Source organism: Alligator mississippiensis, chromosome 2, assembly GCF_030867095.1.
Source record: "Alligator mississippiensis isolate rAllMis1 chromosome 2, rAllMis1, whole genome shotgun sequence".
Classification (NCBI taxonomy): Eukaryota; Metazoa; Chordata; order Crocodylia; family Alligatoridae; genus Alligator; species Alligator mississippiensis.
The window spans coordinates 31,764,004-31,785,417 of record NC_081825.1 but is presented as its reverse complement, the minus strand read 5'-3'; the positions used below and the strand labels follow the sequence as shown (position 1 = coordinate 31,785,417).

The 21,414-nt window shown below is 44.9% G+C and overlaps 1 long non-coding RNA gene across 1 annotated transcript in view; it reads right to left on the bottom strand.

Moving 5' to 3' along the window:
• The window catches only part of LOC132248516 (uncharacterized), a 195,368-nt gene that overhangs the window by 69,756 nt on the left and 104,198 nt on the right, over positions 1-21,414 (bottom strand). The window lies entirely within an intron of this gene.

Here is a 21,414-nt window from a genome sequence, read left to right as displayed (position 1 = left end):
TGGGACACCTAATAATAAATTATAATGGATATTTTCTTACAGCTCAAGTGGTAGAGTGGCTGCTTTTGGATCTACTATACGTCACTTTGTAATTCTGACTCTCTTTGAGAGGTCCCAGTCCTTCACATATTACTATCTCATTTACTGTTTACTGTTATAGAACTAGAAAGGTATACAATAACCTGAAGATAAACAGGATGTGTACCCTTTGCAGCATTGTGGAAATGTCTGTCCTCTTGTGAAGAGCAGGATGTGCAGTGCGCAGTGCAACTTCCCAGTGCTTCTTTTTGAGTCAAGTACTGGGGTAGGGCTGTGAGCTGTTCCGTCTTCTCAACGCCCTTTCAAGGGTGGCATACAGCTCTCTCAGTAAATAGTGGAACTCTGTCCAATCTCTAAGAAATTTAAAAGAAAGGAAAGATTCTTATATCTTTGCCTTTTTATTTATTTGAATGTGAACACTGCTGTTGTGGCATTGACACCAGTTCTATAGTAAGTGTGAGATCCAGAAGGAACTGTAGCTCTTACGGTATGCAAGTCCAACAATTATGACCATTAGCATTCACAAAATTCCCACTTAGCTGCCATGTGATCTCATAGGTGCCTACATTTCTGCCACCAAGTCTGTACCGAAAAGTCTGACTCTTAACAGTATTGAATAGCTTGCTGCCCTAGGTCACCTTTCCATGAGTTCTTCCAGAAAATCTTATGGACCTGCTATGCAGGAGAACCTTTGACTCTACATAAAGAGTTTTAAAATAGGGAGTGACACCTATTTGATCTCTGGGGCCCGGTAGGGTAGGCAATCCCAGAGACTAGGTAGCCAACAGAAAAAGGGGTGAGACTTTGGTTGGCTGCCTGTCTATTTCTCTGTATACACAAACCCATGGTACCCAACATAGATTCATAGATGAAAGGGTCAGAAGGGACCTCAATAGATCATCGAGTCCGACCCCCTGCATAGGCAGGAAAGAGTGATGGGTCTAGATGACCCCAGCTAGATGCCCATCTAACCTCCTCTTGAAGACCCCCAGGGTAGGGGAGAGCACCACCTCCCTTGGGAGCCCATTCCAGACTTTGGCCACTCTGTGAAGAAGTTCTTCCTAATGTCTAGTCTAAATCTGCTCTCTGCTAGCTTGTGGCCATTATGTCTTGTAACCCCTGCGGGCGCCTTGGTGAATAAAACCTCACCAATTCCCTTCTGTGCCCCCGTGATGAACTTATAGGCAGCCACAAGGTCACCTCTCAACCTTCTCTTGCGGAGGCTGAAGAGGTCCAGGTGCCCCAGTCTCTCCTCATAGGGCTTGGCCTGCAAGCCCTTAACCATATGCGTGGCCCTTCTCTGGACCCTCTCCAGGTTCTCCACATCCCTCTTGAAGTGCGGTGCCCAAACTTGCACGCAGTACTCCAACTGCGGTCTGACCAGCGCCCGATAGAGGGGAAGTATCACCTCCTTGGTTCTGTTTGTCATGCATCTGCTGGTGCACGATAAAGTGCCATTAACTTCTCTGATGACTTCGTTACACTGCCGACTCATGTTCATCTTGGAGTCCACTAGGACTCCAAGATCCCTTTCCGCTTCTGTGCCTCCAGGCAGGTCATTTCCTAGGCAGTAGGTATGCTGGACATTTTTCCTCCCTAGGTGCAGCACTTTGCATTTCTCCTTGTTGAATTGCATTCTGTTGTTTTCTGCCCATACGTCCAACCTGTCCAGGTCTGCTTGTAGCTGTTCCCTGCCCTCCGGTGTGTCCACTTCTCCCCACAGTTTTGTGTCATCCACAAACTTGGACAGAGTATACTTCACTCCCTCGTCCAAGTTGCTGATGAAGACATTGAAGAGTATCGGTCCAAGGACCGAGCCCTGCGGGACCCCACTGCCCACACCCTTCCAGGTTGATACCAACCCATCCACTACGATTCTCTGGGTACGACCCTCTAGCCAATTCACCAACCACCAGACTGTGTAGTCATCCAAGTCACAGCCTCTTAACTTGTTCACCAGTATGGTGTGGGATACCGTATCGAAGGCCTTCCTGAAGTCTAAGTAAATGACGTCAACCCCTACTCCTGCGTCCAGGTGTTTTGTAACCTGGTCTTAAAAGGAGACTAGATTAGACAGGCATGATCTACCTGCTACGAACCCATGCTGGTTTCCCCTCAGCATAATTTTTCCTACCGGGCTCTCGCAAATATGAGCCTTGATAACATGTTCCTGGGATGCTGGAGACGGTGATTTCAATCTCTACTTCCTTTAATAGGAGCAGGCAGTTGAATGGAGATCCCCAATGTCTCAGGACAGTGCCTTAACTGACAGCTTTCTAGGGATCCTGGGGTGAGTCTCTCTCTGCTTGAAGCTGTTCCATAATTAAATATTTAGTGGGCAAGAGGACGTATAGCTGACTTCATAGCCAAGTAGTGAATATACCAACTTGTGAATTGAGAAACCTCTGCTCCAAATCAGGCAGAGTTGAGATTTGAAAATAGGTCTCCCGGTGAGTGTCCTAACATACTGGGCTGTGGGTTAGGGTATAATGGAGTACTGGGAGGGTTGTGTTCTGGTTTTGTGGGGGCTCATCTGGCCTAAGTGCTTCACTTCTGGATAGTGTTTATGACTAAAAATCCTGAAGAAAGACCATGCTTGAGGTTTATGGTATGGGCTGTATCCCTATCCTTGACTTTTCCTTCTAGCTAGCATAGGCTACTGGAAGGAAGCTATCCTCTGCTTGTTGGCTTCCATGAATCTACTTCATGAGTATGTTGTGCAGGCCGGGAGTGGTCTGAGGCCCTCGGGGGCGTGCGGCGGGCTGTGGCCAGCAGCCCTGGCACGTGGGTCGGGGAATGCAGGCTGGCGGACTAGAATTAGGCACAGACGCGTAGCGGTTGATTAAAGATTATTTTACTTACACCGTAGATGGTCGCGGTGCAGGCAGGAAAACTTGCTTGAGTTGCAGTTACAGACAGGAAAGAAGAAGAGCGGACAAGAGTTCTAACCTCACGAACTCTAGCCCAATCCAGCTGAAGGCTCTAAAAATGTGAGCCCGTTGTGTCAACCGAAGAAAACAACTCGGAGAAGAGCTCTGGATACACACACACAAAGTTTGCTAGGCTCCGTGGAACTTGTGCGCAGGGAAGGGGTTCATCGAGGGATCGTTCGGCGACGGGGAGAGGCCAGAGGTTGATCAGACCCCTATAGCCTTCTTAAGGTACACGCTGGGTCCGTTAGGCTCCACAGCGCTTAGAGTTCTTCACAAGACGTGAAGTCCTCCTCCTCCAGATGGTTGTGGAGTCCTCCAACTTGGGCGGAAACCGCTCAAGCCTCTTATACGGCTAGCAAGCCAATCACTAGCCACCACGTGGGAATAATTTAGAACTGGCCAATAGTGGGACACAAATTTGCATGCGGGTGGCGGGAACTCCTTTGCACAGGGGTTTTCTCTTTGCAACTGAGAAATGCACCCTGCAAAGAAAGCTCCTCGTGGTGGGAAATAATTTAGCAGTGCCGAAGCGCACACACACAAAATCACACCCTTGGGTTGTGACATCCCCCCTTGCTGAAGGCACAGCTGAATTATACCACACGCTCATCACTTGGGTCATCGAGAGCTCTTACCACGGGTTGCTAAACTAAATAGGTAAACACAAAATTCGCTAACATAAGAAGTTCGTCCTCTAGGGATCGACTCAAATAATAACCAGCACAAATACATATACACATAATCAGATTCATAACAAAGAACTGCATGATCAGGGCTTCAGTGGGCATCATGGCGAAGTCGCGCGTCAAGCCCTCACTTCCTCGATGATGTTATCCTTCTTGGGGCTTCTCTCTGCCACGCACTCTGAATTCCGGATCTGTGAACAAAACTCTCAAAAAATAAGTTAACGTATATCAAAATATTTACAAAATCCACACACAATAGGGCGGTTAGTCAAGCTCAAACTCCATGGACATGAGTCCCAGCCATGAGACTATAGCCTCGTCAGATTCCATTTCAGATTCTCTGTACAGCTCCTGTAACTCCATCCAAGCACGAATGCGACTGGTGGCAGCATCTTGTGCATCAGTCACTGGGTTGATTGTTGTTACAGGACAAGCTGCTCTTTCGGGAGTCGATGTTGTTACAGGCTGAACTACTGCTGCGGGAGTCATTGCTGTTATTACTTCAGGCAGGAGGGGCAGATGCACTCCTCCGCTTGATTCTCCCTTCCGTTGGCATGAAGGCGTGGTCGCCGGAAGTGACACTGCGTCAGTGGGTGGGGGTCGCCGGAAGCGACGCTGCGTCGGTGGGCGGGGTCACTGGCCGAACTCTCACGGGTTCCTCCGAAGCTTCACCCTTCTCTTCCGGTTCTTCCACGTGGTCTCCCTCTTGCTCGGCGCCATCTTGGTGTAGCGTCTCAGGATTTTCTTTCGCAGCTGCTTCTTTGACCGCTTGAACGGTCATACGCAGCTGGGCTTTCAAACTTAAATTCTTCTGCATTAGATCGGTTACAGTACAAAAAGTTGTAGTTAACACTCCCCCCTTGTCGTATTGTGGGGCTACCCTCTCATCCACGACGCATTCCTCCATCTCCAGATCTTCGCGGAGCTCGGATGGAAGCTTGTGACCCCTTAATCTAGACACCAGCATAAAGGGGGCGAACCGGTCGATCGGCACCGGTTCTTCACTCTCCCAAGCACATCTTAGGCAACGGGCACACTCCCAGGTGAGGGTTGGGTTTACTGTGCCCGCCAGGTTGACTCTGGCTAGGGACACAATGTTGAGGGGCCTAAACAGGACCCACTCATCACTCATTATACACCCGAATGCCACGGGGTGCAGATACACTTCCCTCTCTCTCGAGGCTCCATCTTCGGAAGCTCCCTCTTCTCCCTTCAGCGAAAGATGACCGCTGATAAACCTCTCACCCGTTCCGCCCGCCTGGTGATAAGTGATATGCGCCTCCAGTTCCATAAAGTTTTCTACTTGGTGTTTTCCACTGCGTCAAGGGCAGTTCTAAACTAATTCTAGCTCCAGCGTGCCTTCCCCTGATCCCATCCTCATCGCCATGTGCGGGCAGGAAGCGGTCCGAGGCCCTCGGGGGTGTGCGGCGGGCTGTGGCCAGCAGCCCTGGCACGTGGGTCAGGGAATGCAGGCCGGCGGACTAGAATTAGGCACGGACACATAGCAGTTGATTAAAGATTATTTTACTTACACCGTAAATGGTTGCGGTGCAGGCAGGAAAACTTGCTTGAGTTGCAGTTACAGACAGGAAAGAAGAAAAACGGACAAGAGTTCTAAACTCGTGAACTCTAGCCCAATCCAGCTGAAGGCTCTAAAAACGCGAGCCCGTCATGTCAACCGAAGAAAACAACTCAGACAAGAGCTCTGGGTACACTCTCACGGAGTTTGCTAGGCTCCGTGGAACTTGCGCGCAGGGAAGGGGTTCGTCGAGGGATCGTTCGGCGATGGGGAGAGGCCAGAGGTTGATCAGACCCCTATAGCCTTCTTAAGGTACACGCTGGGTCCGTTGGGCTCTGCAGCGCTTAGAGTTCTTCACGAGACGCGAAGTCCTCCTCCTCCAGATGGTTGTGGAGTCCTCCAACTTGGGCGGAAACCGCTCAAGCCTCTTATACGGCTAGCAAGCCTATCGCTAGCCGCCACGTGGGAATAATTTAGAACTGGCCAATAGTGGGACACAAATTTGTATGCGGGTGGCAGGAACTCCTTTGCACCGGGGTTTTCTCTTTGCAACTGAGAAATGCACCCTGCAAAGAAAGCTCCTCATGGCGGGAAATAATTTAGCAGTGCCGAAGCGCGCACACACAAAATCACACCCTTGGGTTGTGACATATGTAACTCCTTTATATAGGGTGCCTGAATACCCAATTTAAGATGGTAAATTATACTAAAATTCAGCACAAAATGCTCCATTAGGATATCCCATTTGCAAAGAATTAATTTAGCCTGGACATACATAATGCTGCTTCACATTTGAGAAGTATTTTAGAGGTAATAAATTTCTTCAGGCAGATAACATTGAAATAACAGGTTTATCTTTCTATCTAAGAAACTGCAATTGACATGGAAAAACGGTATGTCTGGGAGCCCATACATGTGCTGCAGTGTCACGTATTCAGCACCCACATTTCAAAATGGTGGTGGGGGTGCTTTAACTAAAACTCATTAAATGAGCTTTAGTTAAAGTGCCCCCTTACCCATTTTAATATGACGGATATTGAATACACGTGACTCTGTGGAATTTTAATTAGAGTGGCTGTCTGGGAGCTGATCTAATTAAAATGCTCCCCCTCCCCACCTCCACCGGAGCACATGTATAGACACCCTTTGGTAGTAGATAAAATCCATTAGATAACATATAAACTGATTCTTACAGTTAAATGTCTCCATCTGCCTACTTTGATCATTTAAAATCAACTCTGCAATCTTGGGAACTGCACATTTGGGGTTATTTTTGTTTCCAAAGAGGACAAAATTCCCATTGACTTCATTCATGGAAGATGGGAGAGCCTAAAGACATGTCCTATTCTGAACCAATGGCAAAACTCTCAGTTTCCTAGAGGAAGAGCAGGTCCTAAAATTCATATGTTATGGTTTAATGATTTTTTTGTTTAGTTTAGGCCGCCTTCAAAAGTTCAGATGTTCCTATTAATTTTGCCTGAATCTCATGTGTAGGGAAATATAGGACTGGAAATCTCACAAGACCAGATTTCTTATAAGATTATTTATAGTTCTAGCTTTTCCTGAATCTGAAATACATACAGATCCTTTGTTGGGCTAATTTGATACATCTTTTCCTAGGTCCAGCCAGAAACAGGAAAAATGTGAAAAAGCTAGTTATCCAAACCCCATAAAGGATTTCATTCAGGATTGGCTTAAAGACTGGAAGTGAAACCTAGAAGTGGACCTCTTGTCATCCAAGTGGATGATTCCATGCTGTAACCTCCAGGGGTATTTGTGTCACCCCCTAGTGGCTGTACAGCTGAACTTGGCCCCTTAGTCTGGCTCCTCTCTCCTGCCTGCCATGCTTTGATATGAGAGTTAGTAAGTTGTTTAACAGGCTTCCTTGGGTAGCCAGGGTGTAGCTCAGGATGTCTCTGGGGTTTCAGTTCCCGCCTAGGGCTCTGCCTGGCAGAGGCAGCTGCCCACCTCCCTCTCTGGGACCACTATAAAATATTAGAAAAGAGTTAACAGAAAAAAAAAAAAGCCAGGAGAAAATTCATGGGGTGCTGAGCATTCTGCTCTGTGGCCTCCATACCTACCCTCACAGCTGCCCTGGTAAACCAGATGTTACTAACAAATAAGCAGAGGAAAAAGGGCAAAGTGACTCTCTTTTGGGTCAACATAAATGGCTGCTGGTGTGCACCCACTCCCCCAGGCCCCTCCTGGGCCAACATAAAGTCCCCGGCCTTCTGGCTGTGCTCATTCTCTATGACTCCTCCTGGGTTAACATAAATTGTCTTCAGCCTTCTGGGTGTACTCACCACTCCCCCAGGATCCTTCCTGAGTTAACATAAAAATCCGTAGTGTTTCCTATGCATGCACGCATGCACGCACTCTTTTTCCACCATCAAAGGTTCCTATTCTTAGGCTACAGCCCCTTTTTCTGGGCTTGCATTCATCCTCCTCTACCAAAGGAACCAGTCCCCACTGCCACTGCTTTGAGGAAGGGTTTATATCCCAGTTAACCCCTGTCTCTCATTCAGGTGACTGGACCTCCTACCTACTTGGCCCAGGTGCTGGCAGTCCTTATAGCCAGCTGCCTGAAAGCTGGGCTTTGCAAAACAGAAAAGAGGTAGAGGGTTTTAGGGGCTCTGCACTGAGCTCCTCATGTCTCTGAGGTGTTCCTGCCCTTAACTGCAGCTGTCAGCTTGCCCACCCTGCTCATTACTTGATGTCTTTTCTAGCCACTGTTGCCTCAGCCCCTCTGGCTGGTTTATCAGTGCTACCCCTGTTGCAGGTAGCCAACCCTCTCCTTAATATTGTTTAAGGTATGTATCATAGTATCATAGTAGCTAGGGTCAGGAGGGACCTGAACAGATCATCTAGCTTGACCCCCTGCCACAGGAATGAATGCTGGGATCACAAGACCCCAGACAGGTGATTGTCCAACCTCCTCTTGAATATGTCCAAGATATGGGCCAGGACCACCTCCTTGGGAAGTTGGTTCCAGATTTTGGCCACCCTAACTGTAAAATATTGCCTTCTGATCTCCATCCTAAACCTATTCCCCATCAGCTTATGACCATTGTTCCTCATCACCCCAGGTGGTGCTGGGGAGAAAAAAGCTCTGCCTATTTGCTGTTGATCCCCCATGATGAGCTTGTAGGCAGCCACCAGGTCCCCCCTCAGCCTCCTCTTGCTGAGGCTGAACAGGTTCAGGTCCTTCAGTCTCTCCTCATAGGGCCTGTCCTGCTGCCCGCTCACCAAGCGGGTGGCCCTCCTCTGCACCCTCTCCAGGCTGACCACATCTCTTTTGAAGTGCGGTGCCCAGTACTGGACATAGTACTCCAACTGCGGCCTGACTGGTGTCGCACAGAGGGGGAGTATCACATCTCTGGACCGGCTTGAGATGCACCTTTGGATGTATGACAAGGTATGACTGGCCTTGCTGGCTGCAGTCTGGCATTGGCGGCTCATGTTCATCTTGGAGCCAATAATGTGTTTTCAAAGGTAGTTATGAGTCCATATGTACTAATGATGGATTTCCAACATTCATGTCCATATATTAAGATGAACATACTATTTCAGCTGAAGCTCTGATTTTTAAGTTGTAGATTTTTCAATAATCAAATCTTGTTTAAACCAGTAAATGGTAGTGTAACAGGGTCGTCTGTCAATTTAAGGAGAAACACTCAGCCCTGTTAAGAAAGCCCAGCTGTGGGGCATTTAGCTAAGCAGGGAGTATGCCACTGGGAGTTCCCCAAACAAGAATAAGCACAAGAGGAAGAAGCAAGTAGGCTGTAAAGGTATAGCTTGCTGCAGGGAGGGGCAAGGTTGCTATTCTTGGGCCAGAGCAGAAAAGGGCTCATTTCCTAGTGTCTGGAAAGAACAGAGACATTTTGTTTTGATTGTTTAGTTAAAGGCTAAACTTTGCTTTGAAGAGCTGCCTGAGTTTCCCTTAATGGAGCAAGTTCTCCTTCAAAAGCCAGCAGGCTAAAGGACCTGCTTAGAGGTGATGGAAAACGCAGGCCATTCAACTCCTCCCATTCAACTTTCCTAATCCTTTTCTTCAGGAACCACGCTTTACACATTCTATTCTAGTAGTATACATATGCATGCTTATACCATATTCAGACATCTGAACCTCCCAGATTAATACCCCCTTCACCTTTTGTTGGTTAATACTAAATTATATATTCATCTCATTTTAATATAAACATTATCATTACCACAGTATCCTTTACAGATTTAAAGACTTTCAATTATTAAAATATCCCAAACCATCTGATTGTGAATGTTTGTAGGTACTACTTACACACATTTCTCTGAAATCACCTGATGAAGCCCATGTCTTAGTTATCTATTCTTACCAAGCCTAGATATGCCTGAAGCCTACTCATGGCAAGATTATTTCTCTAAGTCTCATGGGTTTTCTTACTTAGCCTCACTAACTAGCGTCCTAACTCACACCCTATAGACAACAAATGGTATTTGAAATCTTCAAAAATATTCTAGGAAAATGCCTAGAAATACTATGAACCGAAACATACATTGTAGCCTACATCAAATATGTCTTCATGTTCACAACATAAAAAAGACCACTTAGCTCTGCTGACCCAGCCCATGACAGCTCACCAAAACGGCCTATGTGGCCCTTGGGCTCCACTAATTGCCACCTCTGCTCTAGAACTGTCCCTTCAACCCTTCTCCCCCTCGGGAGGAGAGTGACTGCGACACCAGCCCAGGGTGCCAACCCTAAGGTGGAGAGTAAAAAAATAGAAGTGGCTGCACTGCAGGACCACCTGCCACCATAGTGCTAGCAGCACAGACAGCGACATTGTCCTACCCATGCAATACTGCACGCAGGACTCTCAAATATCATACTGTGCCTCTGCATAAGTGGTGTCCCCTGGAGCACGACCTGTGTCTCATGCCCAGTAGTGAGTGAACAATGGCTAAAAACCTTGTCATGTTAGCTAGGTGAACATGGTGCAGCTGCTGATACTTACTAGAATTAATCAGTGGCAAAATTATTATTTAGGGTGGTGGAATGGAAGGAATATGGGGCAGCTGCTTAAATATTCATTTTAAGGATATAGTTATGTATCTCTGTTATAGTTAAAGTGGCAGACCCCCCAAAAGCATGCAGGAAAAATGTATTATAACACCAATTCTGGAATGAAGAAAGCTGATAGGAATGTGGATATCATCAAAGAAAATGCTTTGAGTAGGTTTATTTTGTGTTGTCCCAGAAGACTGGGAGGCATCAGCCTAAAAGTCAGGAGTCCTGAGCTCTACTTTTGGCTTTGGCACTGAATTAATGTTTAATATTGGGCAAGTTACTTTACCCTGCTATGCAAATGCTTCCCTCCCCAGCCTTTGTTTATAGACTACGAGTCCTTCTGGAGGGGATATGTCTCACTATGTTGTTATATGACACCTAACACAATGGATCTCTGATTTCATCTCAGATGTGTAGGTGCTACTGTAATACAAATAACAGCAATAATAATAATACATCTTGCCAATAAGCATCCTTCCCTTTCAATTATTCAGTGCATTGGTAATTCATTATGAACTATGTTGGGTGGCCAAATTTTGGCCTGAAGTAATTTTCTAACATTAAGAGCATTATTAATAGAGTAAAACTCATTACTAGCTAACTTGAGCCTATAGGACAAAATCTTTTTTAAATGGTTGTTGAAAAAAAATGATTTATTGATTGTAGTTTTTCTAAATAAAATAGACTAACATATACTTATGGCTTTGTTGCACATTACACTTAGGGTATGTTAACTGCACTTAAAACACAAGCATCAAGCAGGAAAACGTGCCAAGCGCTACTGAACTGTAATAAAGTTAAAACTTTTCGGGTGAGGCGTGTTAAGTAATACAGATTGTTTTAAGTAATACTGTACATGGTAAGCTATCATGGGACTACTTCTAGAAGTAACAGCAGTGGTCTTTACTGGCTCCAGTACAGTGCTAGCACTGGGACCAATAAACAGCTGTTTGTGGGTGAGGGGGCTTGGGCCAACAATCAGCTCTCTGCCAGCCCCAGCTTCTGAACTGCAATGGAGTCTTGACCTGACTTTGATGAGGTACCAAGGCAGTTTGTTGGTCCGAGTACCCTCCATGCTCCCTGCACCCCCCTTCACCATAGTCTTGAATTGGCTCGATGTGGTTGCAGGGCTCGATGTGGTTGCAGGGGGAGTTACCCTTGGTAACTTGAGACCAAGGGAGATAGGGCTATATTTGCTCTATTTTTGCTTCATTTTCATACTCTCATTAGCATCTTGTTACCTACGCTATGACAAAAGTTATTTAATTTATCTGCTTTTCTTTTCATGGTAATGAATGAACTATGTTGACAGCAACTGCAACAAGTGAAGCAAGACTGAGACCAACAATCAGCTGCTTATCAACCACTCAGCCAGCTTCAGCTCTGTTCAGAGGCCTGAGATCATAATAGGCATTATTACGTGATTGCTCAGAAAACTCACTCAGAGAAATACTTACTATAACCTAAATAAAACATGCCCAAAGTATAATGTGCGGCAAAACCCTTATTCATCAGTCATTAAATTAATGTATATTGTGTTACTATATTCCACAATAACTCTTTAGAACATTTACTTTTTTTCTAGAAATACTAAGTAACTTGAGACCAAGGGTGATAGGGCTATATTTGCTCTATTTTTACTTCATTTTCGTACTCTCATTAGCCTCTTGTTACCTACGCCATGACAAAAGGTCTCTAATTTATCTGCTTTTCTTTTCATGGTAATGAATTAACTATGTTGATAGCAACTGCAACAAGTGAAGCAAGAAGTTCATTAAACAAGAATTTTCAGGGTGTCCCATGCATTGTTATACTACCTTTGGTAAAAGGTAATGTCTTCTACAGTATTATCTTAAGCAGAATAAAGGAAACAATAAATTAAGGATAAGACTGAATAGCAGGATGGATTTCAAACTAGAAGATCATATGTTGAGCAGATTTTTGACCTAAGAATATGAATCAAAGAGAACACTGAATGGGAAAAAAAAACACTCTTAAACTTCATAGATTTCAAGAAAACTTTGACAGTCTCCATTGTGATTCACACTACAACATCTTGAAGTATTATAGTATGACACCAAAAATAATCATCAAAACTTTATATCAAAGGTGCTGCATGCACCACTGAAGTCAATGCAGACTTGAGTGAATGGTTCAGACTAGATCCTGCTTTCAAGTAGGAGATCAGTTCTCTCAATGTTACTGTTAGGTAATGCCTTTGACTTTGCTATTAAGAAAAATGAGTAGGCACACAGCACACATCACATGGCTAAATAAGAGAACACCACATCAAGTTCCCCTTTCTCTTGTCCTGGCACTACATAGATAATTCTTGACTAGGCAAACTGTCTTCTTGGTATCACCACACTGGTGTCTGAAAACCCACTCCCAGGTGCCACAAACAGTATCTGGCAAAATTGCTCCAGGGTTTTCAACACTATTTCTGTGGTTGAGCAGGACTCCAGTGTAAACTACTGAACACACAAATCCTTGAGGTGTTGGGCAATTGATCAGGGCCAGGAATCTGAATTAAATGGTTCTTCCTGTTGGTATGTCTCTTCAGTGAGACTCAAGTGCTCTAAAATGGCTTGGAGGGCTTCATAGTCCTGTGCAGGCTCAACTCCTGACCTCAGTATGTTGCTTGAGCTTCCCCTGTCAGGTAAAGGGCTAGCTTAGTAGCCCACTGACCCCAGGTCCTTTGCTACATTCTGGCCACCCATTCAAAGGTTTCCAAAAAGGTCTCAGGATCATCATCTGGTCCCATCTTTGTGAAGAATTCACTTCCTTTTGTTCAGACTATGCTAGTCATCCCCCTGTGCCGGGCTTCCCCAGTAGCTAGAAAACAGTATGGCTGCTACTGGGACACTTGTTGTTGCTGACAGTGTAGCCCCTCTAAGCCATTTCAGCAAGGCTTCTGTATCCATTCTTCAGCTGCTGGTGGCTGAGGCTGAGATCATCTACAAAATATGGGCTAGAGAACTTGGTTGGGAAGTGAAACAAAGTTTAAAACCCCCATTGGGTGAGGGGTCCTACAACAGCAGTTTTCCACTCCCTGTGGAAGTTACCTAACAGCTAGGATATTACACTAAAAAGTATAATGGGTTTTTCCTCTTCTGGTGTCAGACACTTGCAAGTTTTGTTTCTCTCCAAACATACTTTCAGGCGTTTACATGCCTACCTGGGCTCTTCCCTTTCTACAGCTAGCATCTGAAGAAGTAAGTTGTTGTTTGTGAAACTTTATGCATCTCTGATTTAGTTAGTGTATAGGAGCAATCGTGTTCTGCCACAGAGCATTATGCGGCCATAGTGGGGCATTCTGAATGTGCTCAGAAGGCAAGTGCAAGGCAAGCAAAGCTACACAGATGGAGGGAGAATGTTAAATTTAGGCAAATACCAAAAATTACACTTATTTGGCTATACTGGATAGGGAAGTACAACTTCAGCATGTTAAAAGAAAAATAGGTTTGGTCCAGTATGTCTTATATGAGGTCTAAATGTTATCAATCCAAAGGTGTTTTGAATGATCAGACTTATACAATCTAAACTAAACAGTCAAAACAATCAAAATTAAACAGACAAACACATGTATAGGCCAGGGTGCTACTTAATATTAAATAAAAAATGTTAAATGGTAGTAAAACACTATTGGACAAAATGTCTCTGACTATCCAGTAAATCGAGCAAAGTTTAATAGTATTTTATTTTCAAATAAGCTTTGGTCCAACCCTGGAGAACTATGATGAAGACTCTGTACTCAAACAGGTGCATTACTATTTTATTTCAAGGGTGGAGCAGAGGGAGAGCAGATCTCATGGTCCATGTGGGCATACCTCATCCCTCACACTCTAGGAGAGAGGCATTGTCAAGCATGTCCTGATCACTAATTTTTTGCTTGCTTGTGCTAAATTGGGCTATGAGGCGGCAAAGCCATGCCTCAAATTTTCTATCTCTGGTACATCTGAGTGGCCACAAGGCATGACCCCCAAAACAGAAGCATCATAGGGAGCCACAAACACCAAGCCCTATTTATAAAACTAAGACTATATCATAGAAGAAATGTCTTTCTTTCATATAGCTAAAAGTCATGGGCATTTGAAAGCATTGTTTACTATTTAATATTGTAAATAATGGCAATACATGTTGTTTCTATTTAAAAAACAAATTGAAACTTTAGTTACAAGTAACCACATTTAAAATGAACACAGGAAGGCAAACCTGATATCTTCAAAGCCCTCAGAAAAAGGAGGTACGGTAACATTCAGAGCCGGCATATATAATGATTTACTGTTAATACTTTAAACAGGACCTGTAATGTTGAATTATAATTTAAATAGGACAAAAACCTAAGAAAATGACCAGAAGCTGCCTGCTCCCACAGAGCACAAAGGTACCTATATGCCGGAAGGCAAAAAAAAAAAAATGTGTTCCTCTTATTGGATGTCTCTTGAATCAAAGCAGAAATGTGCAAAAGGCAGAAAAATCTGATTGGAACAATATAGACAGAATAAAAAGCTTATCTGGTTTTGAAGCCATGTTTTTACATCAGGCAACGTTTTGAATAGAATGGCTATTTGTGCAGGATAGGGAAAAGTACACATTTATATTATAACTATGAATATATTTACAAACACTATCTTTAGCAACAATGGTGAATATGCCATCGTTAGCAACAATGGTGCACGTCTTTATTGTCTAGTTAGTGTGGAAAAAGCAACTTTAGACTGTAAATTACTAGGCAAGTAAAATTACTTTGTAACCATACATATGATTAATGCCACTTTGTTTTAAAAACCCTTTTTTAACCCAGCCTGTGTTTATGTAAGCCTAACAAATTATGCAGTTAAAGAATAATGCTAACTAAATTTTGTTTGATCATTAAGGAAAAGGCTTATCTGCAGACGCTGCATTTAGACTGGGCAAAAAATGGCTGGCTGAATCTAAATTATTTTACCTGAGGAAGTGAACTAAGTTTGCTCTTTCTCCCTTTTTGCTCTTTCTCCCCTTTTACCTTCTTCTTTTTCTTTCTTTTTTCCTTCTTTCCCTCTTTCTCTCTCCTTTGTTTCTCTCTCTCTTGCTGTCCTCTTTTTTTTTTCCTCTGTCTCGCTCTCACTTTTAATTTCCTCTCTCCCTCTCTCTCTCATTGCAACATGCTTAATAAAAAAAACAATACACAACTAAGGTAGTATATGAAGTTTTATTTATTGTCACAAGGTTTAGAATTTTTAGAAAACCTGGTATTTGCTGTTAACCCCCCACCCCAACATTTATTATTATTAACTAATATTGATATACTGTACCCTCTGCCCTGGTTTTGTTTTTCTGGCAAGTTGTTTTTCTGGTACTTTGGCACCTTGCAAGGTAGATATTGTGTTTTTTTTCAGCACTCTGGCCAAAAATGTTGCCTACTCTGACTTAGATACTCCCTTCAGACTGGCCTGTGGCTTATACATTGAGGCGGAGGAAAGTAAGGGGAAGAAACCAACTGTGGAAGTAAAAAGAGATGCATCTCTTCAACTTCCAGATCCACAGTCTGAAAATATATCTAGTTGTGCAAAGTGAAATCTGAACATTTTGCAGTAGTCTTTCAAATCTCTGCCATAGCCGTGAAAGTTATATTGTGCTTGGCCTTTGTTGATGTAGTAGTGTCCATCTCAGAAATAGCTTCCTGTACCTTAAGAGGAAATGTACTTTTGACAAAAGAACCAAGCAAGTCTGATGACAGAGACACATATTTATAAAAAGCATATGTAATTAAAAAAAGAAAAAAAATGTAGCTGGTAAAATGCCTGAAGTAGTTTATCATGCCTCTGTTTAAGCTTTCCTATCCTTTGAATAATGGGACCCCTGACTAGTTTATAATGGAATATGGAATAAACATATACCTGGTGCTTCATCACCAGTTGTGACAATTAAGGACTTTATCTCTAGTAGCCAAGAGCATCAAAGCCACCAGGACTTACCTATTGGGTGTTGAAATAAAGAAATCCTCCAAAAAAAAATGCAAAAAGCTAAACTTTACACAGGTAGGTTTTTAAAATACCTAATGGATATGAGCTAGGGCAATGAGATACAAATAATTCTGTCTCTACCAGAATAGGACCAAAGCATGAATGCCAAAACCTGAGGAATTCCCCCAAAATTCCAACCCTGTTATTCAAGAAGTGTTGGGACAGTGTGAATATCAGGCACAACAAAAATCTCAACATGCTGTTACACAAGTAGAAAATATTTCTTCCTGACATAAGGGAGCTTTTATATGCAGTTGCTAAGTATTCTAACATGTTCAGTTTGGTCCGGCTGAATGGCTGGGATGTGTTTATGAAAACCACAGCTGAACTTAATATGTCATCTTCTGTCATGGACAGCCAAGAACTTATAGAACATCTCAGAGCATCAACATCAGAGACAAACTTGATCAAGAATCACCAGCATTCCTTTTTTATCTTTGCAAATTTAGATAAAGTTTCTTAGGCTTAGATTCCATATTTTTATGATATGCATGTGTGTATATATAGTAAAAACAGTGTGTGTGTGTGTGTGTTTGCGTACGAGTGTATATATGTATATTCTACATTCTTCACCAGTCTTATTGTGTACGACTTTTGATTTAAAAACAAAACAGAAAAAAGTTAGACATTAGTGGGCCTTTAATCTCAACAAGGAACAACGTATTGAGAAACATGAAACTCGTTGCAAGGAATCCATTCCTATACTTGCTAGAGTATATTTTGAGAACATCTAGGCATGTCCAAAATGCATAAGCACCATCAGAATACAGCTTAAAAATCTATGAAAAATGAACCCATGCTATGCTGGTGTGATTTCAACCCCACCACCCCAGGCAACAGAGTAGGGGTCTTGTATTTGTCTAATGTAAGGCTGTCTAATTGGTGGCCCACAGACCACATGCAGTCAGTAGGAGTTAATTTGCAGCCCCCTGGCTCCTCCTGATTGTTCCAGCCTGCAGACTTATGCTCCTTGCTCTTGTTTCCACTTCTTGCCCCCACTCCCAGGGGCAGGGTGGGATAGCACAACACAGCCTCTGGGGCTGGGGAAGCCTGCACACTGAGTAGACTGCAGCCAGGGAGCTGAGGGTAAGACCAGGGTACTTGTGCTGTGGTGCAATTTGGGAGGGACACTCACATGACATGTGGTCTGGAGGGCCTGTGACTCAGATTGGTTTGGCCCACAGAGTTTGCAGCCCCCACTAGTGCATCCTGCAAGATGTGTATCCCCCACCTACTTAGAAGATGGACAGCCCTGATCTAGTGAAAACAGTGCAGGAGTGTAGGTTGTAGCCGTGTTAGTCTAAGGAAACCGTGTTGCTGAAACTTCCTTAGCCTGACGAAGGGTTTTTGAACCCGAAAGCTTGCTTAATAATTATTTTGCAACTATTTAAGTTGGTCTAATAAAAGATATTATATTCACCCACAGAACCTTGTCTAGAAACAGTGCAGGAGGCACTTTTATTAAAATTGTCATGCGTCTAGGGAAGAAAGCATTGTTTGGGAAATATTTGTAAAAGTTAAAGATTCCCCATGGCCTTGCCATACCAGATGCACAGTAAACCTGGCTGTTTATATCCAAATATGTGTTGATCACTAAGCTCAAGGGTGTCACAACCCAAGGGTGTGATTTTTGTTTTGTGTGTGCTTTGGCACCACTGAATTATTTTCCCACCATTTTGAAGCTTTCTTTGCAGTGTGCATTTCTTCTTTGCAGCTAAGAAATGCACGTTGCAAGGAGTTCCCGCCATTTGTATTCTAATTCGAGCCCCATTATTGGGTTGCGTTAAATTATTCACACGTGGCGGCTAGCGATTGGCTTGCTAGCCGTATAAGAGGCTTGAGTGGTTTCCGCCCAAGTTGGAGGACTCCACGACTATCAGGAGGAAGAGAACTTCATGTCTTGTGAAGATCTCTAAGCGCTGCGGAGCTTATTGGACCCAGCGTATTCAAAGAAGGCAACAGGGGTCTGATCAGCCTCTAGCCTCTCCCTGTCACCGAGCGCAATCCTCGACGTATCCCTCTTCCCTGCGCGCAAAAGGATCCACGGAGCCTCAACAACTCCGTGGGAGTGATCCAAATACTGAGTCCTCAAATGAGGATTTAAGCGGAGCTTTGCCTAGGAAACTGTCCAGCCTACACCGCGACCATCTTCGGTGTAAGTAAACAATCTTGAATCAACCATTATGAGTCTGTGCCTAATTCTAGCATGTCACCTGCTTTCTCCGACCCAGCGTGCCTGGGCTGCTGGCCACAGCCCACGCGGCGCGAAAAAGGGCCCGGATCGCTCCCGGCCCGCACAAAGTGGTTTTTGGGAGAGCCTGATTTCTAAGAGCTGGTCACCAGGATATATGTTTAAGAAAGTCTCTTTTGTTTAAGCATCCAGTGATAGAACGTGATGTAGTGGAATAGGACATTTATCCTCCTATTTATATCTATAGTACTGACAAAAATCCCAGTGTTCTCAGATTGACAGTGACCTAAAACTTCCCAAATATACTTCTGCTCTCAGGGTACTAGTTTTAATTAGTGAATAGTGATCAGCACATTCCTAGTCAGGAGACAGGTCAAAGGCAAACAAGATGTAACCCTATGCAAATCCCTTTCAATTGATTAACAGAGCGCAATATCACACATACCTAAGAGCTACCTGAGATAGATTTTGGACTGTGTCACACTATTTGCAGCCTCCTAATCTTGTTGCATAGTTGTAGCTAATATCTTCTCATACCCCCATACCATACTATGAAATTAATATGATAATATTTAAAGCTGAAGGGGACTTTAAGAGTAAGTCTCATAAAAGACATTGGATTGAGTAGATATCCCTAGACTAGCCTACCAGGGGTCTTGAGCATTTTCATCTCTGCACAATCTATGGGTTATTTAACAATGGCAGTAAGCAGACCTTCCATATGCCCAGGATAAATAACAAACCCTCACTTACTCAAAATTAATGTGGATCAAACCTTGGTCATATCATCACTAAGGAGTTGGATAAAAAAGTGTTATTATGCAGCAATTAGTTTCACACCCATGACTAGTGTTGCCTCTAAGCTGCTCACGTGCATGGCTGCACTCAAGTTAAAATCTTGCTGCACACAAACTTTCTAAGGCCATGCAACCACTCAGAGAGGAGCTGGGCATTGAGTGCAATGGAGGCACTGGGACCAGCGTGGGACACTTACCGAAGGTAAGCTCCTCACTCCTCATGCAGGAGAGGCAGCGGCTCCTCCCCGAGGTGAGGCGAGGCGGGGGTGGGAACAGAGACAGGGATGGGGACTGGGGCTGGCGTAGGTTCCGCCAGGTCCAGGGAACTGCTCCACTCCCCCTCATCGCCTCGGGGAGGGAGGAGGCCCATCACATTAGGGCTGGGGAGTGAAGCAGTTTCCTCAAGCCCACGGAGCAGTTCCCCAGAACTGGCAGACCCTCACGCGGGGCAGGCAGCGACTCCTCCCTGAAGTGAGGCAAGGCAGGATTGTGGGCTGGGGCCAGGGGCTGGAGTGGGCAGCCCCCTGAGTTATTCACCAATCCCACCTATTGAGATTGGTTCCATTTTTTTTGTGATGATGCAAGGCAACAAGTTATTTAAATCCATGCTACCTATGCTATTCCCAACAATAAAAAGTTATGTGGGGTGATTCACTTTGTGCTACCTGATAAAGGCAAGAACTAAATGTATATGCATTCCCTGATGCTGGTCTGTATTGAGGCTCTTTTGACCAGATCTAGTTTGATTTTGGTATTTTGTTCAGGGCTACCGGAAACAAAATCCTTAGTGTTCAGCTGTTTCTTTTACTTGAAGAAGGCTGCTTCCTCTTTCGGCTTCTCCTTGGTCTTTCACTTACACTGGCCAGAAGTTTCAATGTCTTTCTTTTAAAGAATTCAGGGGGACCTGTGAATCAAACGTACAATGGATTTTCTTTCTTTCTAGGTTCTTCCTTTTAATAGCCTGAAATTTGTTTCTTTTCTGCAGGGTCAGATTATCCAGTTTATCCAGAACAGCTTAGGTACCATAAAGTGTCATAGCTTTGCCTATGAACATAGCCCAAGCTGCCCCACAACCTCTGCCACTGCCTGGAGGGCTAATTGTGGCTGTGCTACATGTCCAAGCCCCTACAGCCAACAACATCGCCACTGGCATCAATGCATTCTTTGGCACGTGAAAGACTCATGCCCACCTGGTGGTAGGGGCACAGGCTGCTCAAAAAAGTTTTGTGCTGTCTTCTGCCTCCCTGTGTGCTATGGGGGGAACCCAAGGGCCAGAGAAGCGTGGCTTGGCTGTGTGGGGAAGGTGTGTAAAGGGCAGGGGCCAGGCCTTTGGGCAGGGGCCAGGAGGGCTCTCCCCACTGTGCAGGCCTTACCACATGCCCAGGGCTGGCATGGCCAGGGGTTTTGGTCAGGCCCAACTGGTGGCAACAGCATGTAGCACCTGGTGGAATCATCAGATGGCAGGGCACAATGTGTGGCCACCTGGGCAGGCCCCCCGGCCAGGGAGCAGCTGGCATTGCTGGCAGCTGGTGTTGATGTCATGGCTTGGCCTGAGGCTGCAGAGCTGTCAGGGCAGACAGTGGCCCAGGCTCCCTGAGCTGCTTGTGGAGGCTGCAGGTGGGGACCTCAGCAGGATGGGCTGCTGGTGCCCCAAGGGATTCTTCCCCAGCAATGTCAACACAGGTGTCAGGCCAGGGTGGGGCCTTAGCAAGCCACCTGTACTGCTGTACACAGCACAGCTGTGGCCTGGGCCCTGGGGCACAAGGATCTGTCATTTGCTGCATAAAGGGTATGGTCTTGTGAGCACTCCCCAACCAACAGTTGTGATCAGAGATGGAAACCTACTGTGCCTGCAAGACCTTGACCTTTATGTGGCACTGCTGCTCTGACCGGTTGTGCCCATGCTGGGCACAACTGGCGACCTGACAGCCCCTCGTAGACATGGGTGGTGAAGTGCCCACCTAGTATGCACTGCTATTGCACCTCCATGTCACCTCACAATGACAAAAGGACAAGGTTGTCAGTCTCCTTCTGTAACCAGTTGGGGTCCCGGGTGGCAGGGTGTGGCATCGACAATGACAAGGCCATCAGGGCTCCTGCTCCAGCTCTCTGGGTGTCCATATGACTCTCCCTGTGCTGCTGGGCCTGGGCAGCTATCCCCAGCACCTAGCGTAGGGGCACAGCATGGGACTGGCAG